The sequence below is a fragment of the Lathyrus oleraceus genome, chromosome 3 (genome assembly GCF_024323335.1).
Source record: "Lathyrus oleraceus cultivar Zhongwan6 chromosome 3, CAAS_Psat_ZW6_1.0, whole genome shotgun sequence".
NCBI classification, from domain to species: domain Eukaryota; kingdom Viridiplantae; phylum Streptophyta; class Magnoliopsida; order Fabales; family Fabaceae; genus Lathyrus; species Lathyrus oleraceus.
The window spans coordinates 414679894-414693639 of NC_066581.1; positions in this window are offsets into that span (position 1 = coordinate 414679894).

A 13746-nucleotide genomic window follows, 5' to 3' on the forward strand; every position below is an offset into this window, starting at 1 on the left:
ACTTGCCTTTTGCAAACACCCGATTCTTTTACTATCACGGAATCCTGTGGGAATACCTCGATCACCTATTACGTGCCAAAACATGATAGGGGAGGTAAGAAAAGAAAAAATAAAAGAATGAAAAAGAAAATGAAAACAGAAAATGGAAAAAGGAAAGAATAAGAGGAAGAAGAAAAAGCTAAGAGAAATACGAAAATAATCAATCATTTTGCATTAGCAAACTGCATGTGTCATACACATCTAACCTCTCATGATCACCCCTCTATCAAATAACATTCAATTCCCAACAGCTGCCCTGCACAAAGACTAGTTTGTTCATCCGACACATGCCAGTAAAGATTTCCTTGCGACCTATATTCACATGGAATTCCATTTTTTCTTAGTGGGAAAATTTTCAAGTATTCCAGTATTTAATCCTCTCCTACCTTGATTGTCTGGAAGTCGTTGCTATCCATACATACAGGTCCGAGAAGATTAAATAGGGGCACCTGTCATACCCCAAAATTCGCCACACCCTTCACATCGATCATGTAAGTCGCTAATCAGACATTTGCATATCATCTTCATTCATTTCATTTGAATAAGCAAGGTTCAATTCGATTTACAAGTAGTGTCAGTTGAATTCATCAGTTCATGACTTGTTACCATGATAATCATCATTTCGTCGTCGTGCCTATAATTGTTCTGATTAATTCTAACGTCGTATTAATTTGAATTTCAAATTAACTTTTGAAGTTTGAATTGATTTTGAGGTTAGATTTGGTCTTTCAAAATAAATTTGGTTTTAGAAATCATTTCGTTCTTTTTCGAATTAATTTTGGAGATTCAAGTTGAGTTGGACGGTCCAAGTTGATTATTGAAAAGTCGAATTGATTTTGGGAAATTTAATCGCTTTTTACATTGAGCCCGTTCATTTCTTTTTGTGAAGCTCATTTGTCCACATCTCCATTTCTAATTTTCAAATCCAAATATCCATATCCATTTAGTTTATCCATTCAATTCCATTTCTCATTCTCAAATCCAAAACCCAAAACTCATTTAATAAACCATTCAAAATTAATCCATTTCAATGGTCCCATTTAATCCATATCCATAATCCAATTTTAGTTAACTAATATCCAAAACCATTTAACCAATCCAATCATTTGTATTATCCATAACCAATTTTTTTAGACCCAATTATGCATTGAACAATTCCATTTTTCATTTTTAATACATATCCAAGTCAGATAAGACAAAAAAAAAGGGAAAAGAAAGGACAATTGGAAAGTGGCAACGCATAAGCCAAAGTGCAAGATACCGTAGTGAAAATCCAAAAGCTGCATTAAGCTACCAACACAACTGTTGCGCCAAGCTGCTAAAGCAAAAAAACTGCAAAACGAAATACAAACCAAAGCCAGATAAGTCAAAAACCAGCTGAAACAAAAATCTACTGAAAAGCCAACATGAAAAAGCTGCTATAACATGCCAAAAGCGGCCAAGTGAAGCCAAACGTGAACGGCTTCCAAATACCAGCTGAAAGCGCGATAACAGAATGCTGCTACAAGCCAACTTCTAACAACAACAAATCCAAAGCACGGCAACATGAAAGGCACATAATCCTGCAGCAGGAAAACAGCACAACACAAGCCAAGAACGTTGCACCATAGAGCCAAAAGTTGAAAACGGCAATACAAAGTCCAAGCCACAGCTACATAAAATTGGCTGTGCACAAGCCACAACTAGCAATGCCACAAGCTGCCATCATCTGGAACAAATCAACATGAGCTTCCAAACGCAGCTGCCATAAGCCAAGCTCTTCCAAACTCAAGGCACCTAAAGAAGCAAAACACAAAAACTTAACATGAACCTGAAAATGACAATCCATCACAATTCAAAACCTAAACGGGTTAAACGCAAAGCCAAACACGCAACGCAGCTGACAATAAAGATAAATGGAAACTGCTATACGCAAAAACAGGACAGGTAATTTTTTCACAATATAAATCCAGAAGCTCACAGTGGATGGGCGGTTGAAAAACTTTTTCGATTGAACCTTCTTCCATAACCGCCCAATTTTTCTCCAGAAGAATCCTTCACCAATCTTCCATAACCGCCATCAACCTTCCGCTATTGTAACAGTTCACTTCGCCACCTTCATCTGTCCGTTTCCGAATCTGGAAAGCAAACGTATCCATGCTCATTCATCTTCAACACAGAAGAGGCAACGCCGATCCAGAGAGATTATGGCAACTCGGTGTTCAACGCTCATGTAACCTGCAAATTGTGATCATTTGAACGATTTATCACGCATGCACCAAAATCAAAGCCTTGCTCGGTAGCGCCGCAAAGAAGGAGGAAGAAGAAGTGCGAACGATTCAAGAAACAAACAGAGGAAGGTGAAGTCGATACATGTTCCTATTCGGTGAGTTTTCATCATTTTGAACCTTTCAATCTTGGATATCGCGCGCGTAGAGTTTGAAAGAGACTGAGGCGTAGAGTAACGTGAGTGTTGTTTTGTTTTGAATCACCGCCACCGGTTTTAAATGCCAACGCGGAGCGATGCAAAGTCGATACCTGTTCGCTTCCTAGGAGCGATTCGTGCGAGGTAAGGAGTGGATGAGGTAGAGCGCGAAAGCTTCGCCGCTCTTCGTAGCCGCCGCCGATGGCGAAAGTCGGCGCGAGTAGTTTCTTCGTTAGAACTTCCTCTTCTGAGGCGCCGTCTCTAGGAAGAGATGAGGAGGAGTATGAAACTCCATATTCCCTCATATTCATTGGTTGTTTGGGCTGAGGAGTTTTCTTAAGCCCAAGGGTATTATTTTTGTGCATACTCTATTGCCAGTGCACCCCCCTGGCGTTTGGGCCTGTAGCAAATCCCATTCCAGGGCCCGCTTTGCTGCACTTTTTGTCCATTATCTTGCTTTTTTTGTGTTTAGTTAATTAGGATTAGTGTAGTTAATTAGGACTGGTCTTGAATATAGTAGAATATTGTGTGATTTTAGTGTAGATTTAATCTTTGAATTGATTTTTGCTAAATAGTGTAGTTAATTAGAATTTTAAGAATGTTAATTAGATTTGATTTTTGAACTTGAATTTTAGAATTTTATTTGATAATTTGTTTTGAATTTTAGTATTTCACTAGATTTTGAGTTTATGGTAATTGTGTGATTTATGTTGATATTAGAATTTGATTAGACATTATATTAATTCTTTTATGTTTTCTCTTTGGTTTTGATTAATCCAAATTTCTAACAATTAACTTCTAACTTTTAAATTTCGCATTTAACTCTTAAATTCGTGTATCTAACTTCTAACTCCTTATTTTTGTCATTTACCTTATGCAATCTTATTTTGTTTTTATCACATTGTGCATTCTCACTTCATCTCATTCTAAAAAATGATTAAAAAGGGTTAAGACTTAAAAAATACAAAAATAAGATAATTCCCTTAGCATGGAAAGGACTTTGGACAAAGGACTTAGAGACTTCTTATTAGGAACCTTGCATTTGGACTTGGACTTATGTGATTGACCTATGCAACTTGGAGTTTTTGATGACTTGTAATCTTTTATTGCAAGAATGGAATGCATTCATGGCACTACCCGAGGGAGACTTGATTTGTATTTCCATTATCCGAGTATTAGTTTAGGACATATTGCACACACACGCCTTTCTCTTGGGCTACCTGACAATGAGACATTTTATTTCCTACACTCCCTTGCACTTTACATGTACCCCCCCCCCTCCCCTTTCCGATGTACGTATTTACTCGCTTTCTTTTATTGCTTGATAGTCTCCTTAGGCATTAGGAACGAACATCATTCCACAATCAATAATCAAACCCTTGATTCAACGCCAAGCGGTCTTTCTCAAATCAAAATCAATAATCAAACCCTTAATCCAACGTCAAGCGGTCCTTTTCCAAATAAAATTCAAAAACACAATAAGTGGCGATTAGGATCGTACGTCACGAGCCTTAAGCGATAAAGAAAGGATGAGACTGGATCTTTCCTACATTCATTCTGAATGCTTCGAACACAAGACGTTTGGCTTGGTTGTTTGAGGTATTCACCTTTATCCATAGTCTTTAGTGCAATCTGAAATCAATAACATTTTCTCAAAAACATAAAAACAATTCAACTCATTCAAACCTTTTGTTTGAGCCTTAGGGCGACACAATCGAAAACCCTTCTTCAAGGTAATAAAATCAACAAAATAAATAAACTTTTTAAACCCACGAACTACGGGGCTATGATTTCTCACTTCAATAAGTGGGCATACGTAGGCATGAGGACCCAATCCTTGGCGAGCACACTAATTTAAAATCTAAACCTTCGGCAAGCAAACATTTCGATAAACAACATCCACTCAAGCGCATACGTCTTAGATGGTTCCCTTGGAGTACCATGGATGTGAGGGGTGTTAATACCTTCCCCTTGCATAACCGACTTCCGAACCTGTTCGTGGTTGCGATGACCATTCTTTAGGGTTTTCTCGATATTTTCCCTTTCCTTTGGAATAAATAAAAATCGATGGCGACTCTGTATTTTTCGCGTAGCGACAATGTCTTTGACACTAGACACGCATCTTGACAAAGTCTACCCTATCCTACAGCAAGGAAGGCCAATAGTGTCGCGCACTAAGCAACTTGTGGGCGAGAGCTCTATGACCAATATCACTATCGTGTTCCCTTCTATGGACTTCGATGAAGACTATAGCGGTTTCATGTTCCCCCTATACATCATAGAATCGGGGTGGCTCTCCCCATCTTATAAATTTTTCCAGCCCGAAGGGTGTACTTTGCAACTTGCTTTCGAATCTTCCTTACTTGTCCTCTATCTTGTGGAATTTCATCTTTCTGTAGGTATCCCAGTATAGGAGACATCCAATTTGACTCATGGGTGACCTCTGTAAGACCCCAATTTTGACCCTAAGATCCCTCATGCAATTTCATCCTAAGCATTAGCATTGGGATCATGGTTTGGCATCCTCCTTACCCCTCTTTCATTGGGTTTGTTCTGGGAGAGATCACCAAGCACTTTGTGATTGTATCATACTTGTATTTTATCATTTCACTAACCAAAATACCAAAAATATATCTTTGCATTTGCCTAACTCTTTTGTAGGAAGGGCATGATCTCCATTGATCTATCAAGTTTACATATAGGGTTTGACACCCTTATGAACGAAGAGCACAACCAAGAATTGATCCAAGAATGGTTATGAGCATCATATATGAGCCTCAATGTTCTCTACATGTTATATTGATCAAGTTTTCTTCAAGAGGTTGAGGGTGATTTGCCTTGGAAACCCTAGTTTGACTGGGTATCTTGAGTAACTTCTCCAACAAGCTATCTCACCAATTGATCAAATTTCTCAAGGTACACTTAAAAATTCATCATATTATGCATATATGATCTACCATAATCCAACAAAGTCAAAAGAATTGGAAGTTAGCAAGTTGGTTGATGGTGGTTGGCCAGATGAATTCATCTGATCAAAACTGGGTCTCCCTAGATGTTATCTCCTACAATTTTCACTATATGAAAATGATTCCAAGAGACAACTTACTCTAAATGGCATTCCAAACAACTTTCATGTTGAGACTTAGAACTAGTTTTGCTTGGAAAATCATTTTCTATGATGAAACATTATAGGTCATTTTGTCTAAACCCTAATTTGAAAGTCAACTTCCCAAGGCCATAACTTGCTCATTTTTTATGAGATGAAAGATTTCCAAGTTCAAAAATCAAATTCAATGTGTCTACTTCAAATTTTATGTTTATAGTGGGAGCTAAATCAACTTTTTTTGAGCATGTGATATGAGGTTACATTATAGGTCACTTTTGACCTATACCATTGATCAAGTGATTTTTCCAAACTTCAAAAATGCATAACTCTATCATTTCTAATCCAAATGACATGAAATTTATGACCATTTTAAAGTTTTTTGAGAGATCTAAAACTTTGATGAATACACTTTTCTCATTTTAAGCTCACATAAAAAGTTAAGTAAGGTGGAATATTGAGACATATGGCTTGACACTTAGAAAAAAATTGATATGTCAAAAATTTCCAAACTTCCACCTCAAAGTTCTCCAAGTTAAAAAATCCAAATGGAAAAGTGTTGAACATAAAAGTTGTTAATCTTGATCTCACCTTTCCAAAGAGCTCAAATTCATTCATTTTGGACAAGGAATGCATAGGTTGTGCATGGCATGAACATGGTGTCATCACTTGGCAAGGATCAAACTTCAAATCAAAATGTACACTTGCCTTGCAATCCAAGCTGAATTCAGATCATCTCATATTCATTTGTGGACTTATGGCAATGATTTTATGGGCCTATGCGCACCCATGCACCCATGCATCATCAATGACCAAATTTGGAAAGTGAATCCAAGTGTGCAAAAAGCAATGGATTCAGCTATAAATAAAGCCTCATATGCTCAGCATTGGACACACATTCGCACCAGCTTTGATCCCCCATCTCTAACCCCTCATATTGCAAAGGATAAACCTGAGAAATTCACTTGAATTTGAGTTTGAATTTCCACTATTTTGAAATTCAAATCTCCTGGAATCCATAGCCTTTTGAGCATTCAATCCTTCTTCTGCAAGCATTTGGAGTGAGATCAAGCACGAGCAAGAGCAAGATCAGTTGAATCCATACCTCCATTGAAGGTATTTTCCAGAAATTTTGATCTCCTCGATTCTCTCAAATTCTTGCTCAATTCTATTCATTCTTTGGTGTTCTGAAGTCTTACCAATGTAGGCAAGAAGATTGAGTTGCTTAGAGGCCAAATCGAAGCAACTCAGTTCATGTACCTCAAATTTTAACTCCATGTATCTCTCAATATACTTGGAGTTAGAGTGAATTGAGGCCAGAATCGAGCTCAGTGTCATTTTTACTTTGAAATCATGTCCTTGTTTTTAATTTTGGTGATGGTTGAAGGTGGACAAGTCCGGTGAGGTCCACCGGAGAAGAAGACCGGAGCTACAGCTCCGGCCATGCGATGGCATGTCTCACAGCCACATGATCCTCTTAATTTGTTTTAATCACGATCGTTCCTTTTGAATACCATGCATATTGCACGCTGACTCATGTGCACGATGGAACGCGTCTTTTGATCCACTTGATATGCCACCTCAATTAATGAGGGAGATCAAGTGGTCCACGTTTTTTCTGATATTTTAATTTTCATTTTAATTGCATTATTTTCAATAATTCATATTAAATTCAATATTGATCCAAAAAATATGGGACTTTCACCAAAAAAATTCAAATATTTTTCTCTTTCATATTCTGAATTAAAATTATTTTTTGGATCATTATTAATATTTTTCATGAATTAATTGATTTTTCATTTGTTTTTAATTGTTTAAAAATATTTATAAATATCCAAAAATTATGAAATTTTTTCTCCAAGGTCCTTTGACCTTGTTTGACCTATGATATATCTCATGACCATTTCTTTGGTGTTTTGATGAGATTTTAGGAATTGGACAAACCATGTTTAATTTAAATGCACTATTTTAGTATTTTTTATTTGAATAAATGCCAAATAAATTTGTTGACCAATTATGATGACTTGTTTATGCTTGACTCATGTTGTTGGGCCTTGGTCAAGGTTGATTTGACTTTGTCAAATTAATATCATTGGATTTAGGGGATTGATGGAATGTACATTCCATCTCCCAAAATGAATGGATGGTGTTAATTTGGTAAAAGTCCTCCTTTGACCAATTTGTGTTTTGATCCATTCCCCTCCCACTTCATCTTATTCCCTTTCTTCATTCATTCATTCCATTTGGCCTATGATATCTCATAATCCTAAGGCTAGTTGGCTGAAAAATTGACATGAGTATGGATGAGATTAGGCCACACCTATTGCATATTCTTTTCGTGTGTGGTATGTTTCATGAGCATAGTCCATTATACTATGTCTCTAACATGCATTAACACCAAAAAATTATTGTTCGGCCTCAAATAGTTGTGACTTCTACATAAGTCCAATTATGATTGCTTAACATAGCGCTAAATTTGTGACATAAAAGGCATAAGCATTCTAGTTAGTGAGATTGTAAGTCTCCACTCTTTCATGGTATTGTGTGGAAACTTGGCCTTCTTTCCTTCATTTGGAAGATCTTTTGGCTCAAGGATTCATGCTTGTGATAAGTGGGTTGAGTGTTCTCCAAAGAATGTCTTAAAATGAAAAGCAAAACAATACTAACTTCTAACCTATTAACTACTAACTTTTAATTTCAAGCCTTTACTTTAAATGCAATTTACTTTTAGCCTTTTATTTCATTTGCCATTGTTCATATCATTCTAATTATTTATGTTAATGAAATTTTCACTTTGTCCACTTGGACCATATTGTGTGATATATTTTGTTTGTGTATACTTTGTTTGTTTGTGAGGTCTTTGACCATTAATGTACATAGTAACAACAAAAACCCTAAAAGACTTTTGTATGGACTGTTGGCTTGATCTTGGAAAAATGGACTTAGAATCTAGGCAACCTTCCTATGCTAATGGACTTGGCCAATACCAACTTGTTGAAGAACCAAGTGCTTGCAATTTGAAATTCATCTGATACATCTTTGAAGACATCTCTAAGTTCATCTGCAACATGATCATTGTGAAGCTGTTATTTTGAACCTGTGACCTGTGGAATTCATCTGTTACATGGGCTATTCTAAAGAAGATCATGGAATGGATAAGCTTGTATGTGGCCATCTTTATTTGACGCCTTGCTCTTCAAGATTATATAATTATGCATTTGTGTGTTGCTTGATTCTAAAAGTCCAAGGGAATTCTGGGTTTCTATTGACATTCTTGTCTATTGGATTGCTACCCATTTGGTCAGATCTTTTCAACTCTAAACTTTTAATTTTGTACATAGGATAGTCTCTTCATCTTCTCCCCATTTCTTTAGTTTCAAAATCTCTCCCTCCATTTTTTCAAAATCTTCTTTGTGTGAACTACTTTTGTTCTAAACTTTGACCACTTTTGCAAAAAGATAGAAACTTTGGCCTTACGCCATTGCATTTTCAAACTTCTTTTCTTAAATCAAACTTGTAAATAGACTTAACTATAATTGACTTAAACTTTCAAAAAGCCAAAAAGAACTAACTCATTCAAACCATTTTTAGGCCTTTGTTCCTTTCAAACTTAATTTTTGTTAAAAATAATGCATCCACTTTGAAATTTGTATCACGAACTACGAGGTTTTGATCCCTCATTGTTATGTTGGTACGTAGGCACAAGACCGAAGGTCTTGTCAAACACAAAAATATAATTAATGAATTCTTTTCTCATCCCCCCATTCTATTTGTTTGTAAACATCACTTTATACCAAGTACATATGCACACAAAAAGGGCTCCCTAGGAGTACCTATGACACTTTGGGTGCTAACACCTTCCCTCTGTGTAACCAACCCCCTTACTTGTAATCTTTGACTTTTTATTAGTTTTGATTTGAAAACTTCTTACTTTTGGGATTTGTTCGTACTTTTTCCCTCTTCCCTTGGAAATAATAAAAGCGCGATGGCGACTCTTGTTATTTGATTTCTAGCTTATTCGTAGCTTGATGATCATGAATTTACCGCTACAACCTCCGAGAAGTATACCTCGCTCACCTTAATGTTGGGCCGACGAGAGTCTCTTGGATTATTGTTTAGTTAAACCCCTTCATTTCTAAACTAGGGAGCATGGACAAGAAGTTTGCTCTGAAGTTTTGCTCCTAGGGGACATGTTCTATTTTAAAATAGCTAAAGCATATTGATAGATTTCTTACCTTATGTAGATATTTTATCAGTTAAACATCATAAAACATGTCTGAATAAAACTGAATCAATACATCATAATCAAAATCTCATAATAGTTGATAACAAACAAATCAAAGTAATGCAAACGAACGCATTTATCTCCAGTGTTACAGATCAGAGCATTCTTATTCAAAAACTAGAATATACTAAAGATAAAAGACTATTGAGAGGTAATAGCCATCTCATTGCAACAACGAACTGCATTCCTGCTAATCACCTGTGCAAATCACACCACAAACCCAACAAACAAGAAAGGGGTGAGAATATACTTACATATAGTTACAGTGTGATTTCAGCAACAGAATGACATTAAAGAAACATAACAATCATACATAAATGATATATATATATATATATATATATATATATATATATATATATATATATATATATATATATATATATATATATATATATATATATATATATATATCAATTACAACCACAAACACACATCACAACAAAATACAATGCTATGATCCACCAACTCCGTCACCCATATGCATGTGGTACCAAAAATATATTATGGAATCAGAGGAATATTATTGATTTTATTCCACTAGTCTCTGGTCCTTCCCACCTAGACCAACGATCCCCACCAATGGATCTGAGACTCGCCCCTGATCTTTTCCAGCAAGACCAACGATCCCCGCCAATGGATCTGAGACCACCAAAATGGACCGAAGCCCCACCTAAACTCCAAAATAAATGAATGCATGGTAATATGAATCACGAATATGCATTTCATGGACAAACATCATAATTCACCAAAATTATGTATAATAATACTTATAAACACCAAAATTATCCCAAAGGATATCACCAAAATAATTCCATTCACGAACCACAAATTATCCAATAAGGACCACCCAAATTCAAATCGCCTAAAGTTCTGTTTATTAAACATTATCTTCACTTTTCTTACACCAAAATTATTTAGTTAATTATATTCCTAAAAATAAGTTAAGAATACTAATATTTTTATAATATTTCATAAAATGTATATTTAATTACTTTAGGACTATTTTATCACAATTTCAATTATGAACAAATATTTTATTAGTTTTAACTTTATTTATAAAAAAATATTATTATTCACCAAAAAAGATTAAACAAAATTTAAAATTTATTATAATCAAAAGGTTAATCCTTATGGCATTGTGAAATGTGTTTAAATACATAAAACAAATAAAACATAAATTGTTGAAATTTCAGAAAATAGTAAAACGCTGTTTTAGAAACTTAAACGAGCTTAAATAGCTTAAAACACGAATACTCACTATTTACAATGAGTTTGATTTATGGGACGATTCCCTTTCCGAAAATATATAATATGAGGTATTTTGACATCGGACGCCAAACTTGTGCAAAATTCTGCTGAACCGCTCTGAAGCACGACTTCTCTTTCGATACGTGCAACCAGCCCTCCTACCTCATACTTTCCAAGTTTCTGCCTCCCAATGTCGAATTCTTACAACATAGCATTCCCAATGACAAATTCCCAAAAATTATTATTTTTTCCCAAACATTAATTTTAGAGTTTTTAGATTTTATCCAAAAGGGTTCCGGTTAACAAAACCATAAAATAAAGGACAAAGAGTGACCAAATGAGATTATCTCTATAAACACTTCTGAGATATTATCATATATAATTGACCAAAACAGTTTATCACCAACATGCAATTTCATATCATACTGTGATTTAACATCAAAATTTAATTTTATTAACAAATCACCAAAAACCATATTGATAATCATATGATCACCAAAAGTGACCAAATTGGATTATCCCATTTGGGCACAGATCATAACAAGGATCGAATCCCAAAACCAAAATTTTAATATAAAACATATTCTGTAAAACCAAAAACCAAACGGGGTTGGGCCAAACACCATATGGTCATACCAAATGAGTATAATAAAATACATGTATTTTGATTTGATACATTTCAGAGAGATGAAAAATAACAATAACATGGCGTTGATGAAAGGGTAAGGGAACCCTCATCATTCTGCTGCATAAGACTCACCCTATAGTAATCAATCTCCCCCTTACCTTATCGATTGAGCTTTCAAGGTCTTGATGTTCCTCCCTCTCCAAATCGCTGCCTCAGGATCATTCCAAAAATGGTCTCCCCAAACTCAGATGCGTCGTTTAGCAATATGCGTCAAACCTTAATTTTTTTCCCCTAACTGTCACACTCTCCTTACGATATATATTATGTTTAACCCAATTAAATATTAATTCCCAAATATTAAATCCCAAACTAAATATTTAACACCATAAAACATGTCTGAATAAAACTGAATCAATACATCATAATCAAAATCTCATAATAGTTGATTACAAACAAATCAAAGTAATGCAAACGAACGCCCTTATCCCCAGTGTTACAGATCGGATCATTCTTATTCAAAAAATAGAATATAAGAAAGATAAAAGTCTATTGAGAGGCAATAGCCACCTCACCGCAACAACGAACTACATTCCTGCTAATCACCTGTGCAAAGCACACCACAAAACCAACAAACAAGAAAGGGATAAGAATATACTTACATATAGTTACAGTGTGATTTCAGCAACAGAATGACATTAAAGAAACATAACAATTATATATATATATATATATATATATATATATATATATATATATATATATATATCAGTTATAATCACAAATACTCATCACAACAAAATGCAATGTTATGATCCACCAACTCCATCACCTATATGCATGTGGTACCAAAAATATATTATGGAATGAGAGGAACGTTACTGATTTTATTCCACTAGTTTCTGGTCATTCCCACCTAGACCAACAATCCCCGCCAATGGATCTGAGACTCGCCCCTGGTCTTTTCCACCAAGACCAACGATCCCTACCAATGGATCTGAGGCCACCAAAATGGACCGAATCCCCCACCTAAACTCCAAAATACATGAATGCATGGTAATATGAATCACGAATATGCATTTCATGGACAAAGATAATAGTTCACCAAAATTATGTATAATAATACTTATAAACACCAAAATTATCCCAAAGGATATAACCAAAATAAGTTCCATTCACGAACCACAAATTATCCAATAAGGACCACCCAAATTCAAATCACCTAAAATCCTCTTTATTAAATAGTATATTCAATTTTCTTACACCAAAATTATTTATTTAATTATATTCCTAAAAATGAGTTAAATATACTAATATTTTTATAATATTTTATAAAAGGTATATTTAATTACTTTAGGACTATTTTATCACAATTTCAATTATGAACAAATATTTTGTTAGTTTTAACTTTATTTATAAAAAAAAATTATTCATAAAAAAGATTAAACAAAATTTAAAATTTATTCTAATCAAAAGGTTAATCTTTATGGCATTTTCAAATGTGTTTAAATACATAAAACAAATAAAACATAAATTGTTGAAATTTCAGAAAATAGCAAAGCGCTGTTTTAGGAACTTAAACGAGCTTAAACAACTTAAAAAACGAATACTCACTCTTTACCGCGCGACTTCTCCTTCGATACGTGCAACCAGCCCTTCTGCCTCAGATTTTCCAAGTTTCCGCCTCCCAATACTGAATTCTTACAACATACCATTCCCAATGACAAATTCTCAAAAGTTATGATTTTCTCCCAAAGATTAATTTTAGAGTTTTTAGATTTTACCCAAAAGGGTTCCGATTAACAGAACCAGAACCATAAAATAAAGGATAAAGAGTGACCAAATGAGATTATCTCTATAAACACTTATGAGATATTATCATATAGAATTGACCAAAAGGGTTTATCACCAACATGCAATTTCATATCACACTGTGGTTTAACATCAAAATTTAAGTTTATTAACAAATAACCAAAAACCATATTGATAATCATATGATCCTTAAAAGTGACCAAATTGGATTATCCCATTTAGACACT